Genomic DNA, 24252 nt, shown 5'->3' with positions numbered 1-24252 from the left:
TGCCTTCTAAAGAAGATCAGTTGCTGGTTGTACCTGAAGGATCTGTTACAAGGCACCAGTGAGTCACAACCGAGTTGACTCGGTCGGGATTCTCAACTAACAATTACTTGAGTTAGTTTCAAGAGTTCTAATAACTACTGGGTCAGATTAAAGATCCATTGAACCCAATGCTTCCCAAAGTCATGCATAACTAGTTGGAATCAGCTTGACTCAACCGAAAACTAACTGAGTCCACTCGACAATGAGTATTAAGTTAACTCAATCGAGTAAAATGATCGGGTCAGCCCCCAAATGGGTAAATCTGGAACGCCCTTGGCTGGGCTCAAGCTTAACTGGGGCGAGCTGCTACCTAGGCTCAACCGAGTTAGGGTTTTTAGGTCAAAAAGGAAACTGAGTCACTAAGTCAGCAATGACTTGACTCGGCCGAGACCTTTTTATCTAGTAGCACGCAGTGCCAAGAAGGGATCTGTGATTGATTCGAGACGTTGATCCTGGCTCAAGACAAACCGATCATGACCATGGTTTCAAATCTAGGCCTACACTTCGAAATGTCGAGTTGAGTCACTCATCTCGTGACCGAGTTGATGTGACTGTGAACCCAAACAGTCAAGCAGTTGAAATCCGAAAGAAATAGAGGGAGGGTACGCATGGTTACCTGATCAGGGACTGTTCTTGTTTGTTAGAAGAGTCCACAGGCAGTGAACTTTGCTTCGAGTTCGTCTGAAATCAGGGATTGACTCGATCCCAGTACTGCGCTGGTGGAATAGCAGTTGGATGGGGACATTTTCAGTTGTTGATGATGGTAAGATGGGTTGTATCTTGCTCCAGACAGAGGACTCGATTACGGACTCAGCCCTAGGAATCCACTAGGACGGCGACAGCCACACTGGGAGGGTCGAGTTGCAACAGCAGCTGAAAACCCGTTCTAGTACCTATTTCTCTCTCTCTCTCTCTCCCCCTCTACTTCTATCTTTCCCTCCTTCCTCTTCTATCTTTTCTCTCACACTGCAGGGAGAAGAGTCGGACCAGTCCCTGACTTGCTTTGAGCTGAGTCGAGTTGCTACAGGGGCATGCAACTCGCTCGACTGTGCTCTCCCACTCTCTCTTTCTCTCCTTTCTTAATTCTTCTCTTTTCCTTCCTTGGGATTCGCCCTAATAGATGGCTATTTATAGCCGTCCTGTTTCTGGTAATATCCAGAGCCAACCACAAAGATTAGCGTGGAGGAATTACGTGTTAGCTAAGAATGGCTTGCCATCAGGGTCTTCCAATGCATTACATCTAGTGCAAGGTGCTATACGACTGCCCAGATGGATTTTAAATGGGGTGCGCCGCATGATGAACGACTTGGATCAGTGAATGGGCTAGTTTTACAGATCGTGGGTCAATCGGCCAGATCGGAGAAGATGAGCCACTGGTCATGGTGATTTTTTAACCTACGGCTGAATTCACAATCGGAGACACTCAAATGGTTGGGATAGTGTCCAGGAGGCTCATGGGGTCCATCTCACGGCGAGGCATGGGCCGTTGATGACAATTTTTGTTAAAACGAAGTCGGTTCGAGATAGGGGTGCATCTCTGTAAGTGTAAGGGTTTCTAGCTCCTATAATTGTCAAATTTAGTAGTGCCAAAACCTCTCTTGGAATCTGTGTCTTATGTAGCTCTTTTACATCATGAAGACTTTGCATCACTCAAGAACAAAGGTTTTTACTTCAAGAAAGGCAAGATTACATGGTCTTGTTCCAGTACACCATCAAGTGATGTTCGATGTTCAAGATTTATAATTCAAGCTCCAAGTCAAGACAAAGTCTTTGTACTTCGAACCTCAAGCTCAAGATTTAAGATATTTCAAGTTCAAGCTTCTTAAGGCTACAATTCAAGTTTGAATATTCTTCAAAAGGTCTCAAGTTTAAGATTCATACTTTAATAAGATCTTAAGCTTCGTGAACTTCAAAGAATGACTATTAACTGAAGAAAAAGAGATGTCAATGTTCATACATCATGGTAAGGTATGAATGACCTTAGATTGACCTTAGGGTAGGTCATTTTGAATAAAAAATTCAATTATATCATTTTATAAGTGAATAGTCTGTTTCTCAACTAGTCCTGAACTTTGTTCGACTAGTCATAGCACTGGCTTGATCAGTTTAAAAAATTCCACGACTAGTCCTAAGTTTGTTGCAGATTTTTGAAATTTTTTGTTAAGCCATGACCAGTCATGGAGATTGCTCAACCAGTCGTGTGAACAGTGCTCGACTCGTTCACGATCAGTCCTATAGCTACGACTCAAAGTCTAGCAACTATTCTAGGTTCCACATGACTAGTCGTGGACAGGTCACAACCAGTCGTGGAATGACTTTATCTTATCGCGCTCAAAATTTTAAAAATCAGTTGGTCCTACAACCAGTCATGGTGTCCTCAGGACCAGTCATGAACGTGATTTCTTCACCTATAAATAGAGCACGAATTTCAGAGTTTTTCATTCAATTCAAGATAAATCAATACGCAACTCTAAGAGATAAATTAATGTTCTTTTTAAGCTATATTGTGCTCATTTAATATTCTCTTAATTTAGCTTTATTATATTTGATTTTGTATTCTATATTCCATTCATATTTGAAAAAGGGATTAAGGATTACCCTTTTTGGAATCAAAATCAAATAGAGCTATCCCAACTTGATTTAATTTAAAATTAATTTAAAACTTAGAACCATTTCATAAGTGAGTTTGGACATTGAACTTCTACGTTGAAATTCTACTCCGATTTGGTTCTACCGGGTGGCCTTAAAAAGAGAATATCCAGGTATTTTACATTATTGTAAATTTCTATTTTGGTTTTTGAGATTGTGTTAGAAAAATCTCTATTTTGGTTTGTTTGAAGTGATATAGAAAACTCAGAGTGTGGGGTTTTTGAATTATGTAAGCCCACTTGAAAGACACAATTGTGAGGGTTTTAGGTGAACCTGGAAAAACCTATTTTCATAGTGAACGCTAATATCCACTGTGTGAGGATATTAGGAGTGGAGTAGTTGTGTGGCTGTTTTTCTAAACAGTTGGTGTACACATAAGCGAACCACTATAATTTTTTGTGTCTTGTAGATTGATTGTTTATTTCTTTTTGTGGATGATTGTAATTTCCCTTATTACATTTATAGAGAATGCTGTAATCCTTATGTGGATGTGTGGGAATGTTGTAATAGCTTAGATTTCCTTTCTTGCTATTTATTTTTTATTCCTCTATAACATTTTAAGTTTTTGATACACAAACCGTTCTAGTAAGGTTGTCTTGCCATAAACCCTTGGTTTTTATGGTGTAAGGTTGTCCTTAGAATAACATCTATATCAACCTCTCAATACTCGTTCTTTTGAGGTTGTCTTTAAATTTAGCATTGTGGGATTATCTATTGCTATTTGTATTTAATTTATTTAAATTTCACTGTTTATTTTTAAATTTGGCATAGTCTTTCACCTCCCCCCCCCCCCTGTAGGACATATAGCTCGGCCTTTTCAGTCTCACCAATATCTCGGCTTCCTTATGAGATATTCTGGATAGCCCTAGTTTGGACGTCCCGGATCTCTTGGATGAAGCTTCTAGAAGTCGGAGAAGGGCGAAGATCGTTTCATCCTTAAGTGGAAGTTATTCTTCCGCCTTTCCCAGCGTAAGGATCCATTTTTGGTAATCATAGGGCTGATGTGGATTTTCTCCGCCCGCGTGGATGGAGTCCGACGGCTCCGAGCGGCTGGATTTGCCAGCTAGGCAGAGGACGTGGAGCTTCTCCTCACGCCAACAATTTTCCTACACCATGCTTGACCGGTCGATGCCCGAGCTTGCATGGGTGATTTTCAATTGTGAAACTCAACAAGGTTAGGGTCGGTGGGGCCCTACCCATCAGATGGACGGTCTGGATCTCCATTCTTTATTCGAATAGTGGCCGTTTGCATCATTAAATGAAGGGCCCATTTTTGAGCAGCGCCGGGCGGGAAAGGAATTTCAAAATTTCTACATATTTGCGAATTCCATTGGGTCAAAGCTCGTTTGAGCCGATGGCTAGGTCTCGTGCACAGCGTGTGCACGCTACTGGCATACGCACTCAGCTCAGACCTGGGGTCCACATGATGATCGGAGTTGATCTGCACCGTCCATTCATTTTCGGGATGATTGCTGATCACTCTAGGTCATGATTAAAAGATTAGGTGGGCCGTCTTAGCCGGATTTTTGTTGAAAATGTCCATTCTAAGGGAATCTATGGTCTCTCGGGTGTTAGTGTGGTTTTAAAGTGGGTCCCACCTGATCCTCTGAAAAGATCTGAGCCATCGGATTTCTTAAAGAGCTGTTTAACTAAAGTTTAACCGTTAATTTATGGTATCAGGTGGCTGATCTAATTGTAATGACGTATGGGGAGTTTTAGTTATTTTAAATTTCTATTTAAGATCTCGAGTCAAAGTGTGAGTTGTTATAAGAACTTAATCTTGAAGTAAGTTAACTTAGCGATAAACTTAGTTGGCAAAATATCAAACCAAAGGCTTATTTTAAATAACTATAGAGAAATTGTTGTTGTTTAATTAATTTTCCAAAAAATTGAGTAAGTCGATATATAGACCATGATTAGGTGTTTAAATCAACGTTTCAAATGGGTTAGGTCCATTGGGTTTTAACCCAACTGGTGCGACCACCCCAACAGACACATCCCTATTTGAAATTTGAGCAAAACCTATAGGTGCAAGGATATTCGCGGAGTGCGAAGTAAAAATTGTTAGTGTGAGTGTATTCTTAGTCCACACATAGACCCAGACCCAGACCTAGATCCTTCATGGCTCAGCTTGGTGCACTCATGCGCGTTGTAAAGAGATGGTCCAACCCAAATGATTATTCCTCCTTGGTGGCTTAAGCCTCATACAAACTACATCTCTTATATACATGAGATTTCTTTGGTTCTTTTCGACGTGGGACAAGAGAGCTATACTAAAAACAAAACAAAAAATTTAAACAAAGAAATATGGAGGGAAAACTTTGAATTTTGAAACGAAATTATTTTAAAATACAATTTTAATCTCAAAGGATAAAAAAATGGGAATATTTATTAGTGGATTACTTTATTGGTAAATTTTTTTTGTCCTGACCATAAAAGAAACTATATTGGTAAGAAAAACTATTTACGTTTGGATATTTTTTTTCTTGCAATTTATTCTACCATATTTTTAGCCATTCTAGCTTAAGCCAATATGAGGGTGATATGTGGCATTCGATAAGAAATATGAGGTTGATGAAAAGATCTTCAGGATACTTTGAGTGCTTTTTACAGAATCATAGCTGATGTAAACACAATTTTACATGTCAGTGGATAGTCGATGGAGTGATGTGGTCGAGTTACTCAAAATTCTAAAGAGAAAAGATGGAAACATGGTCGAGCAATTTAAGTTACAGAAGGTGACCAAGAGGAATAAAGTTTGGCTGACAGAAGAGGAACAATCAGAAAAATGAAATGTAACAAAAGAATGACATAAAAAAGGCTTTTCAACTATTGTAACCATTACAATAATGGAAGAAGGATCTAAAAGAATAAGTTACGACAAAACTCTATAAATAGCAGAGGAATCCAACAGAAGTGAGATCTAAAAAAATTCCAACACAATCTAATAAAAAAAATAACTAATCTATCAATTTATCTTTTATCTCAGCTTATCCTAGGAGTAGGGGTAATTCCTAGATATAATCTTTAGTTATAATTCAAATATACGCTCATACGTTAGATTTGTTATCTATCCATTATCACGCAGTACTTTCAAGAGATGCATTTTTATAGTTACTCCTAACGACCTATTGCGAGTTTTTCCTTTTGTTTGATTGCACTAGTATTTTGAAAGTCCTTTCTTGTGAAAGGAACAAAGCAACCCATCTTTGAAAGAAGAATCCCACTTTCTGATTATCGCTTGATCATTATAAAATTGTGGAAGTAGTTGAGTAAGTGATCAATCTTCTCTGAATCTGGTCATATACATTCATATTGGACGTATCTGCTTATTTTAGCACTTAGGGCTAAAGCTGATCGGTTTGGATTGAGCCGCTTTATCGATTCTGACACACTTGCACACACTACATGTGATAGAAAACAAACTAAGGGTTTAATGTTTTTAGCACACACAATGGGACTCGATATAATACATGGCCATCATCTTTTTTCCTTTTGTACCGACTGTGCAAAAAGAACACTTTTGACAAAAGTACACTTACCAATGTAGTAAGTTCTTGGAATCATGAGCCAAAGAGGTGGTTGTAATGCTTTAACAGTTGCTATAAATATTGTTGTAGCCAACAAGCCTCCAGCTCACGAGGTGGAGTTGTAAGTTCAACAGGTGCCTGAGCAAGGAAACTCACCTTCAAGTTTGGTGCCTGTTCTTCTAAATCTAGATAGACCATTGACATCCCGAGTTGAACCTTTGGAGATTATGTCAGCCAGGATGGTTAACATGCAAGTGGGAATTCAATACATCACGAAATTGTCGGGAGTTTAGGCTGAATACTCACGAGTTTAGACTGAGACCTTCAATAGGTAGATGGTCGGCCACACTGAGAGTATGAATTGGTTGTGGCTTTGTTTACTGAAAGAGTACATGTTACACCTCAACAACAGGTTGATCTAAGTTTTGTTAGGAATCTAACACCTATAGCACAAGTCCAGCTAGTACCACGGACACTTCCTTTGCAGCAAAATACACCATCTATTCATATCACTAGTCCAATCCAGGATGTGTAAAATTTATCGATACTGATAGATTTCAGATGTCCTAAACCTACTCCTATTCAGGACGTGTAAAATTCACCACCACCAGTGGATTTTAGGCATCTTGAACATGGGAAGAGGAATGTAATCCCCCCTACTTATCTCATCCATCAGTATTCCATTACATAGCATTAAGCACCTAATCAATTCACGTGTATACAGAAAAGATGAGCTATAGATGTCCTCGAGGGGGGGGGGGGGGGGGGGGGGGTTAGGACTATGCCAAATATTTTAATATAATGCGGAATAATAAAACAATAATACTCAATTGCTTAGAGTATTGAATTCTTGATAACAAATAGTTCGTAGGACAACCTTCACGTAAAAGATTTAGCTAGGACAACCTTATTTCATGACGTCTTTAAAATCAAAATATCAAACTTAGTAACAGGTTGATTCAAGTTTTGTTGGGAATCTAACACCTATACCATAAGTCCAACTAGTACCACGGACACTTCCTTTGCGGCAAAATAAACCATCTATTCATATCACTAGTCCAATCCAGGATGTGTCAAGTTTATCGATACTGATAGATTTCAGATGTCCTGAACATATTCCGATTCAGGATGTGTAAAATTCACCACCACCGGTACATTTTAGGCATCTTGAACATGGGAAGACGAATGTAATTCCCCCTACTTATCTCATCCATCATTATTCCATTACATAACATTAAGCACCTGATTGATTCACATGTATATAGAAAAGATGAGTTATAGATGTTCTAGAGAGGGGGGGGGAGGGGGGGGCGTAGGACTATGCCAATTATTTCAATATAATGTGGAATAATAAAACAATAATACTCAATTGCTTAGAGTATTGAAATCTTGATAACAAATAGTTCGTAGGACAACCTGTACCTAAAAGATTTAGCTAGGACAACTTTATTTCATGACGTCTTTAAAATCAAAATATCAAACTTAGTAAGAGTAAATTAATCACAAGACATGCATATAGATAATAAAAATATTCACCACAATGCACAGAGGAATTATAATTGTTCGGTGCTTAAACCCACACCCACTTCACTCTTAAAATTACTACTCTTGCAATTTTGGCTTTCACTATTTCAAGGTTTTCCCAAGGTCACTTTAACAACCTGATACAGTTCTTGTAATTTTCACAGGCTATCACAACAAAACCTACTTTGTGATTTTCACGGGATCACCATAAACAAACCCGCTGAAATTTTCGGGCTATCTTAGAAAAACCTAAAATGAAATAAAATACAATACTTATCTTTGATTGACGAGTGGAAGATGTGATTGTAGCTTGGTTGCAACAATCTTCTTGGGATATTGATGACGCCGTGTATGAGTTCAACCTAAAAGAATATAGGGATCTATCGAGTATTCAATAAAACAAAAACCCTAAGTGCTGCAAATTCTATTCTTTAGATCTCAAGTAGAATTTATATTACTCTATTAAAAACAGTTAAAACAACTTAAGAAAGAGAATAAAATAAGCTTAAATAGAATATTAGAATTACTACTCAAAAGCTTAAGAGGAGACTAACTTTCTCTCTTGAATAGAAGAATTTTCTCACTAATTTTTGTTGTAAGAATGAATGAGAGAATGCCTCTATTTGTAGCCAAAAGAATTGAAAATTTGGCTGGCCAGATTTTAGGTTCGGCTCACCGAATTTCAACGATTGCGTTCCAACGGATCTTTGAATTTTGTGGGATAAGATCTTTCAAAAATTCGACTGGCCCAAGCCCATAGTCGGTTGGCCGAACCTCTAATTCGGCTAGACCAATTTTTCTAAAATCCAAAATCTTGCATTGTTGGAAACTTGACCGAACATATTTGGGTTGGCCGATCGGTTATGTTCGGCTAGCCGAACCCAAGGTTGGGCTGGCTGAACATTGCTGTGAAAAATCTTGTTCAATCTGTAAACTTGACCGAATCATGTAGGGTTAGCCGAAGTTAGTTAGACTGGCTAAACCAGATGTCGGGCTGGCCTAACTTGAGTGTATTTTAACATAAAAGATAATCATTAAGATGCTATGAAAAATACACCTTACCTAAGGTCAATCTAAGGTTATACCACCTAATGGTTGACTCATTTGGAGTGCTCCGATCTTCGAACCATGTATTTTTATGCCTTGAGATGTTGAGTCTCCCATGAGACGCTTGATTAAGTTGATAATATATCTTTATGAGTTATCGAAGTATCTTCATGAGAGCATGTGATCCTTTCAGGACTACGAAATTTGACAAAATTGATTGTGCTTGAGTATAAGTACTTACAATCTCCCCCTTTACAACATCTCAATAACTTATCATATACATACGATTAAAGATTTAAAGGAACATTTGTGCACCACCAGAGATATCTTAGATCTTGATTCTCCCCCTTAGAGCATACATATGAAAACTCCCCCTAAGCACTTAGTCACATTTATTACATGCAGCAAAAAAAAAAAATATACAATTCCATAGAATTTATGCATGCAAGTGTAAGTGCTCATATGTGTATTCAATGTGCTCGAGTTGTGCTGCTTATGTTCATATCTACATGTTATCCATAGCTTTTCTCTCCCTTTTTGTCAGAAGTTAACAAAGGAAGAAAAAAAATGAAGTATTTAACCAAATAATCAAGGATAAGAGCATACAACTTAAGGAAAGAAACTCATTTTAAACATTAGATATCAAATCTTCTAAAATGTATGTAGGGGAAAAGTTATCAAATAATGCAAGTAATCCAAAAAAGAGAATTATAGACATTATAAACTGAATAGGTGAGCTTAAGAAGTCCTAGAAGGGGGGGGAGTGTGAACAGGACTATGCCAAATAATCGAATAAAATGCTGAATAAGTAAATAAATCAGAAATCTCAATCGCACTAGTATTGAAATGTTGATTCAAACTAATTTGTAAGACAACCTTCACCCAAACACGTTAGGCAGGACAACCTTATTTCACGAATATGATAAGAATCAAAATTCCAAACTAAGCAAGAGTAAATAAAACTATCTATTATAAACATTCACCACTTTTGCATAAAAGAAATTACAATTATTCACCACAAAAGTAATAAAAGCATTCACGACAATACGAAGAATTATAATGGTTTAGTGTATCAACAACTGTTCTCAAACAACCACACCTACTCCATTCCCAAGATTACTAACCTCGTAATCTCGGCTTTCACTATGAATAAGTTTTCACAGGGTCACCTTAAAACCTGATATAGTTGTGATTATATCGGGCTATCACAAACAAAAACCCACATCGAGATTTTCTGGCTATCTTAAAAAAACCAACACTGAGTTTTCTGGCTATCTCAGAAAAAACCAAATAATGGGTATAGAAAAATACTTATCTTCACCGTAGAAGAATCTATAGCCGTAGAACGCTTTTCTTGAATGACGAGTGTTCAATGTTTAGTCCAATAGAAAATGTCAAGTGTTCTGTTTGATTTTGATTAAGTTTAAACCAAAGGCTACTTGTATTAATTTCCTTAAATCTCATTAAGAATAAACACTCTTTTAGAATCAAAATGGCAGAGTTTTAAGATGAAAGAATTAATAAAAAAGCTATAAAAAAGATTATAAATATTGCTTGATGGCTTAACAATAAATGAGACTTCTCACTCTCTAGAATAAGGACTTTGATAGGCTTGAATCATATTTTCAGATTGAGAAAGAACCTCTATGTATAGGCAGAAAGTTTGTTCCTTCGACTGGTCTAAGGCAGTCTTCGACTGGCCTAAGCACCAGATTCAGTTCCAATAAATTTTTAAATTCGAGTAAGATAAGATCTAATAGATCTTTGACTGGTTGAGAGACCTGTTCAACTAGTCGAAGGTGATCTTCGACTGGTCGAACAAGCTAAATCCGTCCTGATTTTAGTTGCTGGAGTTCGAGTCGAGGAAACCTTCCACTGGTCGAGGATACCCTTCGACTGATAGAAGGTGCAACAAAATTTCTGTTCTACTATAGCTGTTGCTTAGACTAGTTGAAAATTTTCTTAGACTGGTCGAGGTAGAACTTAAGCTAGTCGAAACTCAACCTATAATAAGTATAAAAACTCAAATTGTCATGCTCCAAACTCGAAAACTGGGTTCACAAAATTTTCGATCACCGAATTCGGTGCTGATAGCATCCGCAGTATCCCATTCTCAGCTCTTAACACTCATATGCCGGATTCCGATCTTGGGATCATACAAGGAAGATTTTTCAGTGTGAATTTTTTTTTAACGATTAATCTGTTTAGGCAGTTACACATTTTGTATATGGTGTCAACGCATATCGAAGAAATGAATCTGTTTGACATGTCACACATGATATGGTGCACCAGCTCAATAGTAATGAAGAAAACAATAGTAAACTCCAACAACTCTTGTATGCATACTGAAAAGTGTAAGTCATACGTATGAGCAAACCACAGCTCGTGAGTCTACTGCGTGCTGGGAGTAAAACACGTCTTATCAAGGCACTTCCTTAAAGACATCTAAAACAACCATAGGCATGTTATCAACCAATCATGTTATCATAGGTGAGTAGGTTATCAATCAGGCATGTCGTATAACTATACAAGTTATCATGAACATTACATCAATAATAGGCATGTCACTCAACAAGTGACCATAAATCATTAAAATAGCCAATCATCATGAACAAGATAATCAAATTTCATTTTCTACTATACGGTATACGATGGAAAGGCAATGATAAGGCTGACGTGTAATCGTTCGAGTACAAGGACATAATAAACCAAATGTCATATGCTGAGGATGCAATGCAATATGCAAATCCTAATGAATCCACGAATATGTGGGACAAGGTCCTACTTATAATGTGTGCACAGTAGCCTACCAGCACAGTAGCCTTCCAACCATTGGTAGCTCGCCTAGGCTCGTTAGGCCCCACCCACATCAGCGTCCGCTTACGTGTGCCCACCCACATGTGACCACAGTGACGGGGCGTCACAATATGTCATATGTAAAGGATGTAATGTAGTATGCAATGCAAAAGAAATGACAAGGCTGGAGTGTGTAGTCGGGATGATAGTACATGGTATCGCAAGCTGTGGGGTTCATCACAAGGGACTTCTATCCAAATAGTCTCGTACCTAAATTTGGATAGTTAGACTCAATGTGGTAAACTCCTGATCTCAGGTTGGTCGCGCGCCCCAACTGAAATCATGGCCATTGTGAAGGTACACATAATGATTTAGTTGTGCACCATCAGCCCAAGTGATAGTGAATAAATGAATGAATGAGTCAAATGTTGAGTACGCAACTCTTGCTCAGTAAGTCCACATATCAGTACAGTACATCTCTGGGATTATCACCAGGGTTTAGTACAATGCTGTCAGCCATACCGAGGCTATGCGATGCAAGGCCTACGTGGCCAATGTCATATGCAAGGTGCAATCACAAGTCATGCCAGTCCTCATCTGAATCCAAATATCAGTACAGTTCCTCTCTGGACAATCACCGGGGTCTAGTACGCTCCAAATGGCACTGCCCTTCCCCAAACTCATTCACAAGGTCCAAATGCGACTTGGCATACACACATCATAAGAAGTCTCATGCACTTGCCGAGAGGCCCAAACATAGGCCCAATATGCCTGTCACTAATGGGCCCATAAGGCATTTACTTAAGGTGGGCCGCAAGGCTGGTGAGCTAACAATTCTAATGCCATAGTGAACACATCATTAGGGACCACAAAGTGGTCTAATAACATCAACAAGTTAGGTCTAATCAATCAACCTGACACACATCTCAAGTTCACATGCCTAAGAGGCTACGCAATTAGTATAGCTCACAAGTCCAAGTGACCACACAAGCATCATAAGTCCACATCATCCCGTGGTCGCTCAATTATCATAAGTTCATATGAACGAGTGACCACACAAATATCACTCTACTTGCTATAATTAAGGATTCAGGATCACATGATTACTTATTCTCATTATGTCATAACTCACATAGCTAGGTGGTAATCGCTTTATTAAACTTCCCCATTGTCAGGCGACCAATGCCATAATTTCACATGGTTTAGTGGACATACGATTATTATCAATGTCCAGTGTCCACATTTCAAAACATCCAAACATTATTGAAAAATCACAATTCTACATACGAATACAAGGTTACACTATATTACACTAAGTCTTGGGTTACAATTGCCCACACTTCACAGGGTTACGGACCCAAATTTGATGTTACGTCATTAAGCGGCTAAGGGCTACATCTTGTCATATTGCATATAGCTGAATGGCCCCTACTTCCGCCTTACTGATGAGCACAATGCACGGATCATATTCACGTCATATTGTACTAAATCAAGGGCCATGTTAAAATCAAGTTGTACAATCTGACCCTACACCACAATTCATATAACTAGATAATCGGCACATACGATCTGGTTGTACATGATTTGGGTACCCATGCCTATGTCCATAAGCACGTGGTCAAGTTGTTGGATGACTACCAATGCCACTTGATTTCATAATGTTAGGTAGCCTTGTATGCATTTCACAATCATACGGGTAAATAGCTACACGTACACCACCACTGCGTATAGTTAGGTGGTCACACATACATCATATGCCCACGTGATTAATGGGCTAAACACGTATATCGCACCCTCACACCATTAGAGTCTACACATTTGTTATAATCGAACATGTTTGAGGGTTAAAACACATGGCAATGCTACTTGATTTCATAATGTTAGGTAGCCTTGTATGCATTTCACAATCATACGGGTAAATAGCTACATGTACACCACCACTGCGTGTAGTTAGGTGGTCACACATACATTATATGCCAATATGATTAATGGGCTAAACACGTATATCACACCCTCACACCATTAGAGTCTACACATTTGTTATAATCGAACATGTTTGAGGGTTAAAACACATGGCACACGTTACACGATCGTATTACTTAGGGCAACACTCTAGTGATGATTCCATGTGATTAAGGGCTATCCACACATTATATAATTACTTAATTAAGGGTTGAAAGTTAATCCCACGTAGTTTATGGCCAACCACACACCACATAATCACATAATGGTGGACTGCACAGGACACATAATTCACACAGTTTAGGGCAGCATGCATATCACAAGTTCACATAGCTCAGAGGCCGCATGCACACAAGTTTACATATTTCGGCGGTCACCTTTTTTATTATTATTATTATTAATTTTTTTTATTTTTTTTTTTTATAGCTTGTTAGTACACCCCCACTGTCAGATCACACTTCACTGTTAGCCGCCCCTACTAGGTTTCCATAACAAGACCTCAGTGTTGAAACAAGGTATCTTTCATATGGCTCATGCCACATATTCTGCACATATCCACATGATTTAGGGCTATCCACATCATGCATGATCCATGATTTGCAGCCACCAAAATATCAAAATTTTTACTTAGCTTGGTACGCCCCAAAAAGCCACAAATCCACATCACGAGATGGGTCACCAGAAGTAAAATTTGCCCAGAAAGACAGGAATTCACCTAATTTAGATGGGCCACCGAAATCACAATCTCCCATAGTCAGGTGGGCCCACTATCCAATGAACAACATGGACTTCAATACAACAACAAGGTGGGCCACCGCTCAACAGACAACGTGCCCCAATATATGCACAGTGGGCCCCTCGCTCAAGGAGCCACACAAGTTTGAATCAGGCTGGTATTTTTACGTTTTCAGTTCATTAATGGGCATTACTTCATGGACGGTTTTGATGGCATTGATAAAACATATAACGCGTAGGTGAGGCCCAGATCGGTGGCAAATAAACATTCCAGTGGGGTCCAGATTGTCAGGTCCTACAGAGTTTCAACCGAAGTCTCCACTGCTCCTGCTAGTGGTAGGGTCCACCCGATATTTGAGTTTCATTTATGGGCACATGCTCTAACTGAGCTGTTACAACAGATGGGTGGTTCAGATGAAACACCTGGATCACAGTGGCTCCACCCACTTAGCGTCAAAACGGATGAAAGACACATACATTACAGTGTGTACTACCCACTGGATGACGTGGATAATATATATGCACCAAAGTGGGACCCGGACTAGATGAACAGCCTGGAGAAAACACATGCATGCCACGAGGTGGACCTTAGGAAAGGTCACGGTGGATGTTCAACCTACACTGCAGGCATCAAGGTGGGTTCCAGTAGCAGGCCCCACAATCTAGAAGGCGATGGATAAATCACATGTATCCCGTTGAGGTCCAGTAGCTCAAAAAGATAAGAATGATGGCTCCATCTTTTTTTATTTTTTATTTAAAAAAATTTAATTATTATTTTTTTTAAATTTTTAATTAAATATTAGAGAGGATTTGGTCGGGCGCGGATTGGATACTGACAAGTTCCATGATGGGCTGAACGGCATGGATACGATACATATTCCATGATGGGTCCACAAGAACTTTTCAATGGTAAATGTTCAATTCTCACTGTTTATAGGTGATGTGGCCCACCTGAGGTTTGGATCAACCTGTTTTCTTATGCCTATCCCTAAGAGGATATGAAGAAATGGGTGGGTGGTCCAGATATACAGTACATCGATTTCAGCAGTAAGAGTTCAATCTGCATTGTTTCAAGTGGTACGGCCCGCCGGATTACTTCATTGCCCTAAGTTTTTTTAGACCATATCGTTAATTGGGCTAGTGAGATGGATGAAAGGTGTAGATGTAACATACATAACACAGTGTGCCCATGGTGGGCCCCATTATCCGTTGGCCAGAAAAAAAAACAGATGCGTCCCTCTCTTGACAATGTACATTCTCATTAGGCCACATTTACATTCTCATTAGGTTAACATCCGGAAACTCAGGATCAGGTCTTTGTACTTGGGTGCCGATTTTCGGGGCATTACATGAGGTCATGGATTGGGTGTGGTATGGAGATATGAAAGAAGAGTTGACTTTATTCATACATGAGAGAGGGGGTAATATGGTAGTGATATCATGGTAGGCGGTGTCATGGGATTCCTTTATATGTGTGGCTAGACATGCATGTGTGGGTGATGTGTGTGACGCCATGTGCACATAAATGATGAGAGGTTCTTCGTAGGGTATCTCACTAACGAAGTGCCACACAGACGTGTGGGTGACACCTTCATGACCACAGCAATAAGACGTTCAATATGGCTAGAGTTTTGAAGTCACGTGGTTTCGGTTAGTTGGATGCGTACTATGCATAGGTAGTATTGGGCTGGCTAGTGGCATCGGACATTGCGCAGACATGTGCAAAAGGGTACGGAAGGAATGTGGTCTCACACCTATTGGCCTTCTAAACAAATTATTATATTGTTGAAGCATACGCATCCTACTGGCCGTGTAAAAAATAGTGTTGGTTTCAAATTTAGTCACACATGTTATTTATGCATGTATGACGTGTCGAGCGTGCTAAAGTCAAATGCGGCTTGAATAAAATCAAACACCTTGAGACACCATGTGCCGAAATAGATTGATTAAAATTAGATCTATGAAGATTGGTTGGCCATTCAACCATCGTTTATATAGAATCGGGCAATTTATGAAGGTGAGGGTGCGTCATTATAATGAGTTTTTTTTTTTTAAAACCTTTTAGGCTTTTTAACCTTTTAGGCAAAAGGACTATCAATTAAGCATGTGATAGCTTACACCGTTTAATGATATGGCAATGTAGATAATATATGAAATGAGGCCAAAGCTGATAATACTAATATCGTATTTGTAACTATAATTAGCCAAAAGATAAAAGGAAAAAAAAAGTAACGAGAATACTTTAGTTGTTTAGTAAAATACCAAGCTTTATAGCAAGATGGTCTTCAAGCACAAAAGCTGAATCACCTACTCAGATTGCTTCATGACAACTATTTGTTCATCACGTGGCTAAGCCTCGTTATGTGAGACAAACATAGTTCGAGGGAATGGTCATTTGTTCATCGCTCGGATGGCATGAATTGGGCTTCATAGATGAGACAATAGATGGTGGGCAGATCTTCGACAATCCATTTGTCGCACAACTGGAATTTGTAGACAAGACAATTGTCAATTATGATGATTTGTTCATCACCCTGCACAACTGGGCTTCATATACAAGATGGTCATTAAAAACAAAAATTTGTTCTTCACCTAGCCATGTACTTCGTAGGAGAGAAGTTCGATGGGGGTGATAGTCTGCTTGTCTATCTGGCCTCTCACGATCTTCCTTCCTTCCACTGCAATGATTGTGATAGTCATTGATAGCTGTCATGGCCATTGTCCGTAGTTGGCTTTTATAGCTAATTTTGTCATTTTAATAATCGTTTCGCTATTTTAACGGCCGTAGTGATTTTCTTAATTGAGATATTGTTGCTTCGTGACATCTTCTGAGCCGTCTGATCTAACAACATTATATCGAGAACAAATGGATCCATTGTATAATCATTTCATGCATGGTAGAGCCATTGTAAAAATAGTTTTGATCATTTAAATAAGACCCCAAACATATTTGGGAGGGTCTACCTTGTTGCATATGCATAAATGTGCAGTAATCAACCATGTTTATGCATTATCCCATGTACATACATGGTTATTTCCCATGTATATGGTATGACATCAAAAGAAGAAAGGTCCACAGTCCTCATAGGCTCTGAACGTGGGATCCACCCTATAACAATGGAACGAAAGAATCTCACCATGTCAGCCAATAAGAGTAGGGGTGGCAATGCGCATGGCAACCCAACAGTAGAGAGCCAAGGCTTGGGCTCCCAAACTTGGCTAAGGGCCCGGCCTCGACATGAAATCTAGGACCAATGCTCAGGCTAGGATGCGCTAAAGCCAATGAAGAATTGTCGGGCCCGATTTGTTGTCCCAATCTAATCATTGAGTCGACCATATTAGTAGGACCAAGGCCTTGTTGGGGGGACCATGGAAGCACACAAAGAAGAATCTAGGATAGTAATCCTGTCACGCCCCAAACTCTAAATACATCACATTGGGTCTTATATACATCAAGTGGGCCGCATCACATGGGCCACATATACATCACAATGGGCCTCTAACACGGGCCTAATATACATCACAAGGGGCCACCTCCCATGAGCATTATAAACATTACATTAAGCCTCGACAATCGGAATTGACCTCGATGATTGGCCTCACAATTGGAATCGGCCTCAACAATTGGCACCAATGATTAGCATCGACAATTGGCACCGAAAATCAGCATTGATAATCGGCATCAATAATCAGCATATAAACAAGGCGGGATCTATAAATGAACAACCGATAACCCATAATATAAAGATCGGCCTCGGCCGTGGTTATATCAAATCTGATAGTGTGAAACCATCCGTCTATGGCGAATGGGGCCCACTTATCTGGGTTAACCCATAAGAGGATTATGAAAATGGGCCTAACAAGGCCTAAGGGAAGGTCACAATGTGGACATCCAGCCATCATTGCCCCATCAATGTGGACATCCAACCAATATTGCTCCCAAGTAGTGACCCACATAGGGCCTAACATATAGTGGGCCCATGGCCTCACACAAGGGTTTAATATACAATATCATGGGCCTCATACAAGGGCTACATACACATCACTATGGGCCACATCAATAAGCCTCCAATACATCACGATGAGCCTCGCTCATGGGCCTCACATACAACAGGTGGGCTGCATCAATGGGCCGCACTAATGGGCCTCATACACATCAAGTGGGTTGCATCAATGGGCCGCACTAATGGGCTTCATACACATCAAGTGCATTGCATCAATAGGCCACACTAATGAGCCTCATACACATCAAGTGCGTTGCATCAATGGGCCGCACTAATGGGCCTCAAGTATATCAAAGTGGGCCTCATCACATAAGCCTCACATGCATCACATTAGTCTTCACACAAGGCCATATGTAACATCATAATGGTCCCCATATATGAGCCGCATGTATATTACAATGGACCATATCCCATGGGCCCTGAACACATCGTAATGGGCCACATCCCATGGGCCTTGAATACACCACATTGGGCTACGCCTATGGGTCTTAAATATATCACAATGGGCCTCGTTCCTGGGCCTCAAATAAATCACAATGGGTCACATCCCATGGGCCTCTCATACATAACATCGGGCCTTGCCATCTGGGCCGAAAATATATCATAATAGGCCACAACCCATGAGCCTTAATACACAATGGGTGAGCCCTACACATGGGCCTACTATACATCAGAGGTGGGCCCTGCACATGGGACTCATACACAACAAGTTGGGCCTATCAATGGGCCCTAGGGAGAGTGACAATGCGGACATTTAACCAACATTAATCTTATAATGTGGACATTAAACCAACATTGCTCCCAAGACATGGCCTGCCACAAACATCATTACATAACCAAGGTGGAATCACATATTGCAAAGGGCCTTATATACATCCCATTGGGCCTCGACCCATGGGCCTTAGATACATCAAATGGGCCGCATAACATGGGCCTCGTATATATCAAGGTGGGCCTCAACAACAGGCCACAAATACATCAAGATGGGCCTAATCACATGGGCCTCATATATATACCAAGGTGGGCTCCAACGGATGGCCACAAGTACCCACCTATAATATATATATAAATATATATATATATATATATATATATATATATATATATATATATATATATATATATATATATATATATATATATATATATCTATATACATGAATCATCTTAAAAGATCAACTGGACTGCACTCCAAATGACAGTGGTAACAATGATTTCCGCCATTAAAATTCTCAAGGCCCACTGTATCATTTATTTTCTATCCAATCTAGCCATAAGGTCACACAGACCTGGATTAAGAGGAAACAAATTTTCTAACGATCCAAAACTTCTGTGAAACAAAAGGTTTCAATGGCAGACACTCAATCCCCACTACTTTTTGTTATGTGGTTCACTTGATCCTAGATCTGCCTCATTTTAGTCTCAAGCCTGTAAGACAAGCTGGCCAAAACGTTGGACGGTTTGGATGCAACACATGCATCATGGTGGGTCCCACCATCCAGGTGTGGATGGTGTGGATAAAACACATAAACGGTGGTGGGTTCCACTATCCACTGCTATGGACGGTGAGAATAAAACACATACATCATTGTGGCTTCCACGTGGGGCCCACCATAATGTTTATCTGCAATCCAACGCGTTGATCAAGTCACACGGACCTTGGATGCAGAGGAAAAATAAATTTCGTATTGACCCAAAACTTCTGTGATACCCAAAAAGGGTTTCAAAGGCAGCCGTTCAATCTCACTGTTCCCTGTGATGTGGGCCACCTGAACTCTAGGTATGGTTGATTTTTTGAGGGGGCCCACAAATAAAAGGGGCTCACCAAAATGCAAGGTGTGATGTTCAACACACATCACGGTGGGGCCCACGGCTGGAATCGTGGGTCCCTGCCTGCCCGTCCGCCAGTGGCGTAGGATGCCCAGCGCATCCTCAGGAGTGTCAGCAGTAGTAGGCACTGTTGCTGCTCTCTTATTATTATTATTATTTTGAAACTATGTAATTATATGGTTTTTCCCATGTGAGGCCCACAACAGGTGGATTCGGTCCACCCATTGAATTCTACAATTCGTAACAAATCCATCAAGCCCAATATTGAGCATATTTTGGAGTACAAAAACATCGGAGTGGATTTCAACGATAAAGCCACTATCTTCCATGCTATGGCCCACCAAAAATTCGGATCAGCTTCATTTTTTAGCTCAACACCTGAAACGATCTAAGGAATGGAATGGACAGCTGGGATTAAAGCCATACATCAATGTGGGGCCTGTATGAGTGGCCCACCCAAAAAGTCAAAAATCAAACATACATGCATATATTTCTTTGTTTATTAGTACACCTCACTGTGTGTCCACACTCTAGTGAACACGTCCAACGTCTATGGACGCTGGACAGACTGGATTCACATGTTGATCAAGGTGGGTCCCACATGGATGTGGCCCACTTGATTTGAATAAATCTGACATTTGTGTTTTTCCCATCGTCCCAAGGTAGGGCTCACATGGCTTGGACGGCCATGAGGTCCATTTGATGAACGGTTCGGACACCACGTACACTCATCATGTGGGCCACAAAATAAATAAAGGAAGGAGAGGGAGAGAGGGAGAGACACGTGATGATGGAGGGACCCCCGACACTATATGGGTCCTCCATTCCATGCATTTAATCACACATCATGTGGGTCCCATTTCATATGGGCCCACTGATTAAAATCAACGGTGGAGATCCTTTCTCCACCGAAATAGAAGGTCTAGATGACCCCTTTTCAAACTAGAAAGTAAACATCATGATGGGGTCCATGGAGAATGGCCCCATCATGGAATGATAATAAGAATCAAGGTGGGCTATCGCCCACATCAAGTGTCCAAAGTAAGATCCATGCCATCAATCAGTAAGCCTCACTTGGCCCATCATCAAAACATGAAAATCTAGCCTATAGAAGCACCCACCGTTCGATCTTCTTGCTCCCTTCTCTTCCTTTGCTCCTTGGCTTCGATTACAATGGAAGATGATGAAGAATGAAGGGTTGAGATGGGAGATGAGAAGGTTAGGAAGTGAGCCACACACAAAATTCTCTCATGGATATTTGGGAGAGCTTGGACATGTGGTATTTTGGTGTTTTGGGTTGCTTGGAAAAGAAGGGAGAAATAAGAGAGAGAGGAGATGGGATGGAGTGATGGATGGGAGACAGGGATGTGTGTGTAAGAACTTTGTTGACTTTTGAGGAAATTTGTGTAAGAAGGGTATGGGTTGTATAAGGGTTTGTTGACTTATGGGGTTGTTTAGGGATGGGTGTGAGGTGATATGTACTTGACATGTACTTGACCCTTGATGAGATTGATTGATTAATTGAGGTGACATGATGTAGAGATTCTCTTGGGTTTTGTAACCGCGACGTTTTCCTCAAACTGAACGCGGGCCCACATCTCTTGTCCTAGGTATCGCCTCAGTGCACGAGACGTGACATCGGAACCGCGGTGACAACGCAGTCGCTAGGGTACAAGTCTCGGGTCGCACTAACTCTAATATAGGGGACACAACTAAGGATCGCGCACAAATGCTGGTAATAGATCGCGGGTCGCTGAAATTCAACCGGGAGAACCGCGGAAGCCTATGGAACGGTACGGTCTAGGATACGGGCCTTACAAATCCAATAGCACCAAGCAAACACAGAAAAAATACAACGATTTAATGAGAAAAAAACCATAGCACGAAGCGACAGATGATCACTATGAAAGCAGAAATTACAAAGAAAAAGAGCATACTTTATTCGAACAACCTTGAATCTCCCCCTTATTACACCCTTTAAAACCCTAGGACGATTTAGAAACACTAAGGGCTTATTTGTTAATGTTGAATTTTTACACTTAATTTGGAATTTGGAAAATGTTCAATGTTTATTGGTGTTTGTTAACGTGGAAGAAGGAAAGCGCTAAGTGATTTTTCATTGAATTCTTTCCATGATAGGAGTCTGACTTAATGGTGAATGTAGAATGCGCTCCATAAATTTTTCAATAAAGAAAAAAATTGCTTCCAAAATTACCCATTTTCAAGTTATTACGGCAATTTTTTCTCTTTAAATTAATTGCACAATACAAAACCAACTTTTAACATGTGAAACTTCTTTATACTCCACCATGATGTATGTGTTTCATCCATGCCGTCCAACTATTTTTCCAAATCATTTAATGGTATGAGACCAAAAATGAGGTATATCCCATTCTCAAGTGGACCACATTACAGGAAACAATGTTAAATGAGAGTCGACCGTTAAAAACCTTTTGGGGGCCATAAAAGTTTTGCTCAAGCTGATCTTTGTTTTTTTCCCTTCATCTGGGCCTGTATGACTTAATTAATAAAGTGGATGTCAAATAAACAGTACAATGGGCCTTAGGAGGATTTTAATGGTGGATATCCAATCACTATTGTTTTCTTGCGGTGTGGTCCACCTGATATTTATATCCCACTCATTTTTGGTGTGGAGCCCTAAAATGATCTGTAAAAATGGATGAACGGAATGGATGAAACACATACATCATGGTGGGGCCCTCAGAGCATCGACCACCAACCATAAAGTTGGTGGCAGGGGAGTAGGCAATCTGTTTCCAGCAGAAGCGGATTGCGTATTAACTCACTTAGCATACTGAGTAAACTCTGTGAGGTCCACAATGATTTATGTATTTTATTTGCTCCATCCATCCATTTTCAAGATAATTTCAGGGCTTGAGACAAAAAATGAGGCATATCCACTATTCAAATGGACCACACCACAGGAAACAGTTGAATTGAATGTCTATTGTTGAAAAATTCTTAGAGGCCACAGAAGTTTTAGATCAAGCTTATATTTGTGTTTTCCCTTCATCCATGTCTGCATGATCTTATAAACAGGTTAGATGACAAATAAACATCACTGTGGGTCCTTACACTTGCTTAGGTGGTAGACTCTTTAGAGTTTCAACTCCCGATCATGGGTTCGAGTACCCATAGGTGGTGAAATTCCACCAACTTGAGTGTGTGTAAAAAATAATAGTAATAATAATAAACATCACTGTGGAGCCTAGAAAGATTTCAATAGTGGAAATCATTATCACCACCATTTCCAATGGTATGATCCACTTGATCTTTAGATATGCTTAAATTTTGGGCTCAACCCCTTAAATTGGATGGAAAAACAGTGGATGACATGGATAGACCACATACATTCAAGGTGGGCCTAACTGAGTTTACTCAGTATGATAAGAGCCTACTAAGTAATTCAGTACGCAATCCGATTTCATTTCCAGCGATGCCGGACGCGGATCCTGCGAAAGCCTTTTGCAGGAATTTCCTGCGCAAGGATGTTGGGTGGGGGCCACTGCCATGATTTTGGGAAACCTACCTCCTTCATCCTCTTGGAGAGCTCATTTTAGGACAAAAGAGCAAAAATAAGATGGATCCAAAACTCAAGTGGGCTATAGGAGAGGGAAAATTGGGGAAAGAAATACCTAGCATTGAAACCTTCATGGGCTCCACCATGATGATTATATGCCATCCAAACCATTTATAAGGTAATTACCACTGGGGATGAAGTGAAAATACAAAAAAATTAGCTTGACACAAAGCTTTTATGGCCACAAGAATGTTTTAACGGTTCTCACTGAATCCTTGCTCTTTCCTCGCGTGTGGCCCACTTGAGTTTTGGATCCACGTCATTTTTGGTCGAATAACCTAAAATAAGCTCGCCAAAAGGATGAACAGGGTAGATGTCTCACAAACATGATAGTGAGCCCCACCCAGCATCCTCGCACAGGAACTTCCTGCCAAATCTTTAGCAGGAAATCCGCGTCCAGCAATCCCACGCGGATTAGCTACTAATAGATTGAGTAGCTAGAGTAGCTACTGAAGTGATGTCACCAAGTTTTGTAGGCCCCACCATGATGTATGTGTTGTATCCGTGCTGTTAATCCATTTGTAAAGATTATTTT

Source organism: Magnolia sinica, chromosome 6 (assembly GCF_029962835.1).
Source record: "Magnolia sinica isolate HGM2019 chromosome 6, MsV1, whole genome shotgun sequence".
NCBI lineage: Eukaryota > Viridiplantae > Streptophyta > Magnoliopsida > Magnoliales > Magnoliaceae > Magnolia > Magnolia sinica.
Note: the sequence above shows the minus strand (reverse complement) of the source record.